Genomic DNA, 7934 nt, shown 5'->3' on the forward strand with positions numbered 1-7934 from the left:
GTAAGTATATCTTACCCTCAAATCGCAAAACCTTAAACAATTCAACTAATTCATTCCATAATCTAGTGTGTGCTATCAAATCCTTGTCGGTCATGGAGTAAATTACATCACAATTCAATTCTTTAAATATTGGGGAAGGGACATCATGTTCATCATCACCTAGCAATGGTGCATCATTTTTTGTATTTGCATTATCCTCAATGTCCATAATATCCTCATTACCATCCTTTTCATCAAAGAACTCTACATTGTCATTGTCATTTCTAGGTAAAATATCAACATAATTTTCAATTGTCATTACAATTGAATTAGTGACCCCTACCAAATCTACCATAACTATAGGTTCCATGTCATTATCATAACTTTGCATATACGTAGGGGAAGAGGTGTTCTGTTCTACCATTTGTTGAATTGGACCTACACCTTCAATATGCATTGGGGTAGTAAAGCTAATTGGCATGAAGTGATGATCAATTGAAGAAGTTTGATAATACATTTCAATAATATTTGGATGAGGAGATTGTGCGACAACATGAAACCTTATGCCCACATCACCATCATCTCAAATAGGCAGATGGACATAATTAATAGTACCACTTCCATTTGGAAAAAGATCTGGATATCATAACACCATATTTAACTTGGTGTAAGTACGATTAATATTCATAACATAACACAATTTTGTTTATAATTCGTCAAATGTTATCATATTATTGATTAAAACACCTTTCTTAGGAGGACGATTATAACATATCCCAAATTCACAATCAATAATTTTGCCACTAGTATAACACAACAATGTGGTGTAACCATCCATTATCAAACTTATTCAAAAAATCAACAAAGAAGTATCATCATCCATAAACTTTATGATAATGATTGATATACAATATGTATTTTGCAAATCTATTTTATTAATATTATTGTGCATTGTCCATTACTAAATCAATTTTTTAAAAGTCATTTTTCAAAAATAAGAATACACGGCTATTATTTTAATTGTTATATTATTTACATTTAAATAAATCAAATAACCTTTAATTTTATTTCTACTTTATTTTTATTTTTATTTTGAACTCTCGATATCTTACAAAAAAAATTTCAATAATTTAAGACTAATATTAATTTTTGAAAAATATATAAATGTGGACCCTGTATTTTTCACGTGTGTTCCCACTCGATGGTGATACTCGTTTTTTTATTTATTTGGTGAAAATATGATTTTTTAGAAAAAAAAAAAAAAACTTGTAGTTACTACTTATTTTTATTTTTTATTTTTTAAAGAGAAAACATAATAAGAAAGAAAACTTTGTGTGACTTCTTATTTGAAAAATACATATCTGCAAAAACTGAATCTAGATCTAAGGGTCAAGTTGCCCATTGGGAAGGTACGATGGTAAGTCGTAGCACCCCTCTAAGCTCGTATACATGCAATCTCTACTAAATGAATTAAGGAAATTGTGGTAATTAATTAATTACTCATAGATACCAAGATTTAAGGAATGAAACAAGATACATAAAGATAATAACAAAAAAAAATTACAAAAATGTATAAAACAAATGACAATAGAATTATGCAAATTGATTTATTGAATTGATTAGAAAAAAATAATTTGAAAAAATTAGTTTTCAAGAAATTTCAAATGATTTTATTAAAAACAATTTTGAATTAGTGATTTCAATTTATTTATTTACAAAAAAAAAAAGGTTTCAATTTATTTTCAATTAATGATTTAATTCAATTTCATTTGTATTTAATTTTCAAAAAAAGTTATTTACACTTATTGTATCAAAAAAATTTATTACAAAATTTCAATTTCAGCACAAAAATTATTTTTACTTTTACTACAAAATAATAAATTTTTACAATTTTATTTACAAAAATATTTCAATTTGTTTTCATTTAAGAAAAGTGACATATACAAGTTATTAAAAATAGAAAAATAAAACATAACTTTATTTGCAAAAGAATTCTTAATTAAAAAGAAAAAATTTAAATCCCCTATTTCTAAATATTACTTTTAATCCCATTTTAATTAAGGAAAAAGAATTTATTTAAAAAAAAAAAAATTGGACAATTTTATTTACAAAACAATTTTTGGACAATTTTTATTAAACAAAGAATTTTTTGGACAATTTTATTAAAAACAAATTTTCAAATTCTATTAAAATTTTTTTTTCTAAAAGCATTTTTCTGAATTTTTATTAATAAAAATTTTCTTTTATTAAGAATAATATTTTAAAATTATTATTTTATTAAAACATATTTACTGAATTATTCATTTTATTTAAACAAAATTTATGGTTTATTCGATATCTAATTCTATACACACTCAATAAATATATACAAACAAATATTTACAGAAGCTAATAAAAATAAAATCAAATAATAGTAGGAAATAAAACGTGTACCTAAATAAGCTTACAACAAGTTCAATGTCTTCCTATAGCTTTTCGAGTGTCACTTTCTTTCATGAAATTTAGTGCTCTACGTGTCATAAATTTATACTCAAGCAACGGAGTTGTAGAATGGACATATGCAAAAACAAAAATAACTCAAATATAAATATCTAGAAATGTACAAAATTCAAAACAAATATTCGAACTCAAATTCAAACTCCAAATTAGTCCAACAAATTTCATCAATCAAAATGGGTCCAAATTAGTAAATATAACCCAACAAAAATATCTCTCATGTTATAGGTCCTAATCTAAAAATTTTCGATTAATAGTCAAAATATAAGCTCAATTAATCAAACCCAAAACATGATGAATTAAAATAAATCTCATTAGACCTAAATTTAATATCCCATAATCCAAGCCTAATTTAATATGCAAACTTAAATCCACAACCAAAATCAACCCAATTTAATATACAAACTCACATCTAAAATATACCACAATATGTCTCATGTCAAATTGAATAATTAAAATGAACACAACCATATAAATATCAACTAATCTAGCCCAAATTAGAAAATTCTAAATTAATTCACCAACAATAAATTATCCTGAATTTCATATTAGTTTACCAACAACAAATTAACCCAAATTCCATATTAATTAACAAAGTTCAAAATTTTCATTTTAATTCAATAATTCAAATCTCACAAACAACAATTACTATTAAAATCAAATCAAGAAAAATAAAGAAAAATAATAATAATAATAATAACAATAACAATAAAAAAAATTAAGATAATAAGAAAATTGGAGAAAATGGGGGATAAGGAGGGTTGGAAATGGTGCCAACGTCACGCCACCGGCAGTGGTGACGAAGACTGCCGAAAATGAGAAGTGGTTGTTCAAGTGGAGATTTGGGTGTTGGGGAAGGAAGAAGAGGAATAAGAGATGCAAAAAGAGAGAGAAAATAGGGGAAAAGAAATAGAGGGTGTGTGGTGGTATGGCAGAGTAGTGGAAGAAAAATGGGTAAGGGAAAGTGGAAAAAAAAAAAGCCAAAAAATGGAAAAAAAAAAATGCAAAGAGTAGGGAGAAAGGGTGTGGTCTTCAGTCGTGTGTAGGAGGTGGGAAGAAGAAGAAAAATGGAGAAAAGTTATGGAAGAAAATGGGAAAAAAAAAGAAAAAAAAAATGGGTTGCTTGAGACCTTGGGAACGAAGGGAGGTGATGAAGAAAAATAATAATAATAATAATAATAAAATAAAAAAAGAGGAGGTAGTGGTATGGCCATAGGAATGAGGGTGTGGGAGGAGAGAGAGTGAGTAGGGTGGTTGGGAAGGTAGGAAGAGAAAGGAAAAATGAGAAAGAAAAGAAATAAAAATAAAATAAAACATAATAATAATGATGATGATGATGATAATAATAATAATAATAATAAAACAATATACAAAATAATAAAAACTAAGAATTAAATGGCGAGTGAGTAAAAAATATCATATGTCATCGGAATTTAAAATCTAAGGACAGAAATTGGGCTCAAAATTAAAGTAAAAATAAAATTGGAACAAATTTTGGGGTCTACAATAAGATAAATTCATAATTTCAGATAATATTCTATTTATATTTCTTATATTTGAATATTTTTAAATAATATTATATGCAAAAAAATAATTTGATACTACCAACCATTACTAAATTCATTTTATTTTATATTCTAACATTTTACAACTATATATTTCTTTTCTTTTTAAAATTGATATTTAAATATATATATATATATATATATATATATATATATATATATATATATATATATATATATATATATATATATATATATATAATATAACATTTTAAATGTAAATTTACATATTAAATACATTTAATAAGTAGTGTGCGTGTTTGAAAAAAATATAGGAGATATGTTAAGAAGTTCTCTAGAGAGAAATGAGTGATATAGATAGAAGTTGAGTGAAAAACTAAGTTTCAAATAGAGAAGAATGAGAAAATGATGATGATGAAGTTTGAAGCTAATTTATATTGTAAGAGAAGTTAGGAAGAGGTAGGATAGATATAGTGAATAGGATAGGGGATGAACATTTGAATGTTTCAGAAGAAGTTATATGAAACAGTCAAATTGGTGGAGTAATAAATTGGTGGAATATTTCAACATTTCAGAAGAAATGACAATACCTCAAACAGTCTTCAAATTGGTTGAGTGCTGCAATAAAATTGTAGTGTAATAGCGTGTGAAGTGATGGAGTATAGTAGGTAAGATTCTCCTTTGGGTTATGGGTGTAGTGCATTCTTGGACTTGGAAATGAAGCGTGTAGTGAAGGCTTGTGATAAGTTAAATTCTCCTAAAAAGATGTGAAATTATTCCTTTTACAGAGAAATTTTAATTTAAAGATTAATATTTTTAATCTTAAAATTTCTATAATAAGATTAATTTAAAAATTAAAACAAAACAAAATTATTTATTTTGTAAATAATTATTTAATAAATTAGCAACAAATTTGTTTTTTTAAACTCATTTTTTCACATAAATTGATAATAGTTTTTTTTTTCAATTGCAAAGTGAAAGAAAAAAAAAGATTAATATTATTTATCTTATATTAAATTTTGTAAATAAATTTAATTAATTTTATAATATATATTTATAATAATTGTATTATTGTATAAATAAAATAGAGAATGAAAAAATAGATTCTTGAAGAGAAAATTTCTCACTTTTTGTTTTTTTTGTTTTTTTTTTTTAAAAAAATAAATTACTAACAATTTTTTTTAAACTTAGTTTTCACATAAAATTGATAATAGTTTTTTTCTTTTAATTTCAAAGTAAAAGAAACAAATTAATAGATAAATATTATTTATCTTATATTAAATTTAGTAAATAAAATTAATTAATTTTGTAATATATTTATAATAATTGTATTATTATAAATAATTGTATGAGTATAATTAATTTTTTAATTGTAACTGTATGAGTATATTTATATTAAATTGTATTATATATTTATAATACAAACTGGATTTAATTCCAAACTAGATTTATAATATACATGTATATTAAATTACATTTTTTTTATAATATATAGAAAAATAATTGTATTCAATTTCTCACTTCTTAATCTATATTTTATTTTTTATTTTTGTGGAAATCATGTCTTGAAGAGACAATTTCTCACTTCTTAATTTTTTATTTTTTTATTTTTTGTGAGAAATCATCTCTTCAAGAGATGATTTCTCACTTTTTTTTTTTAATTTTTAAAATTTTAAATTTATTTATTTATTTTTGTGGAAATCATTTTTTCAAGATACAATTTCTCATTTCTTAAATTTTTGAAAATCGTCTCTTGAAGAGACGATTTCTATTTTCTCAAAATTTTCCCTTAGAATTTTAGAAATCATGTCTTGAAATGACGATTTTTTTATAATTTTTTTTAAAAGTTCATAAATCGTTTTTTGAAGAGATGATTTAAAAAAAAAAAAATTCTCTCTTTCCTATATGCAAAACTACCGTAAATTTGGAATTATTTTTTCCACGATAATTTAAAATTTATTTTTAAAAACCATTGTACTCTTATCAAAAATCCGCTTTAGGGCTCCATTTGTTGATAATTGGTTAAACATACTTATAAGTTGTATAATTGATAATAAGGATGTGAAATATGGATAGATCAAAATACCTTTCAAAGTTAACATATGATTTAACATATAAATGGAAAGTGATGCTGCAATATTTTATGGTCCTCACCTGATGTACTAAAATTATATTTTTGATCGTTGGATTTATATATTTAATAATGACCATTGATTTGGATTGTACAAATGAAAGAGGAAAAAACTTGCACACAGTTTCTTCCATAAGGATAATGATTTAATAATAATTAAGTAATGATATTTTATATTATTAAAATATATAATTTATAATAAATAAATATAATGTATTATTTAATTTTATCTTCATTTTTATTTTTATATTAATACTATTTTAAAATATATAATAATGTTAAGTTTATTTTGAATTCTTATTTTATTATATTGGATAACTAAAAAAAATCAATTTCAATATAAATCAATCAAAAATGCATTTTGATTTAATGTAATTTTTATAAACAAATTAAATTAAATTAAATTTTTATTTAAAATATTTATTTTATATAAAAAGATAAATTTTACGATAAATTTGTTTAATAACAAGAATCTTTATTTTATAAAAAGGATAAATATGAAATAAAAAAATTAAAAATTTTAAAATAAATTTATTAAATGTGAATTTTTAAAATAAATTTATTAAATGTGAATTTTATAAATAGATTAAAATAGATATTTTATAATTTTTATTTTATTGTATTAAGGATTTAATAATAAAAAGATTTAATTTAAAAAGTGTTTTGATTTTTTTTAAAATAAATTTTGTTATAAAATCCATTCAATAATAAAAATACTTTTCTATAAAAGAAGTTTAAAATTGAATAATAAATTTACAAATAATATATTATCTAATTTCATTTTCATTTTTCTTGTTTATTTATTTATTTATTTTATAATCAAACTAGTTGTAACATTGTTTACACATTTACATACATCAAATTAATTTTCATAATGTTTGTTTCAAGTGGTTTTCGATGAAATAAAAAATAATATAAATGAAGAATAAAATAAAATAGTTCAATATAAGGTGTCTTATACAAAGCTTGTGTACTTAGTCCAAATTCTTTATAAATTATGGTTAAATGTAAAAGAAATGAAATTAACTTGCGTGCACATCTATCACAAAAATGTTTCAAGTAGTTTTTGCAGTTTTCTACATTTTCCTTTATTTTTTTTCTCTCACATCAAACCACATGAAATATTGTCTACACATATTTGCAAACATTTTATATAGTAGTTATTTATATTTTCATCAATATATAAGATATTTGTACTAACTATATAAGACACTTGAACTAATTGTATAAGGATTGTACAAGGTTGTCAAGGGTGTGTGTATGGAATTTGTACCATTGTACAAGAGTGTTACATTAATTAGCCAAGATAAATGTACTCATTATATAAAGAGTGTACAAGGTTGTCATTTGTTAATTATTTCAATCAATTATGAACCATAGATTTCAATCAATGCCACATATTCCTTCATCACACACCCATCTTAGGCATTTTATTCAACTCACATATGATAATTCGAATACTTATTCCACTAATGATGTTTGGAGAAAAATAAAATTATCAAGTCTTTTATTCTGTTAAGAATCAAACCATTAAAAATATGATTCATACATCTATGTGGACACATTACTTATGTATGTGTATGAAATTTGTATCATTGTATAAAGTCGTTACACTAATTGTATAAGACAAATGTATTAATTGTATAAGGGATGTACAAGACTATCATTTGTGCAAGATTTCGATTGATTCTAAACCACTTTTTTTTTCCTTGTCACGCAGTGACTAATACGCTTTCATGTCACATATTCCTTCATCATACACCTATCTCATACACTTTATTTAACCCACACATAACAATTCA

The sequence above is a fragment of the Vitis riparia genome, chromosome 5 (genome assembly GCF_004353265.1).
Source record: "Vitis riparia cultivar Riparia Gloire de Montpellier isolate 1030 chromosome 5, EGFV_Vit.rip_1.0, whole genome shotgun sequence".
Taxonomy (NCBI): Eukaryota; Viridiplantae; Streptophyta; class Magnoliopsida; order Vitales; family Vitaceae; genus Vitis; species Vitis riparia.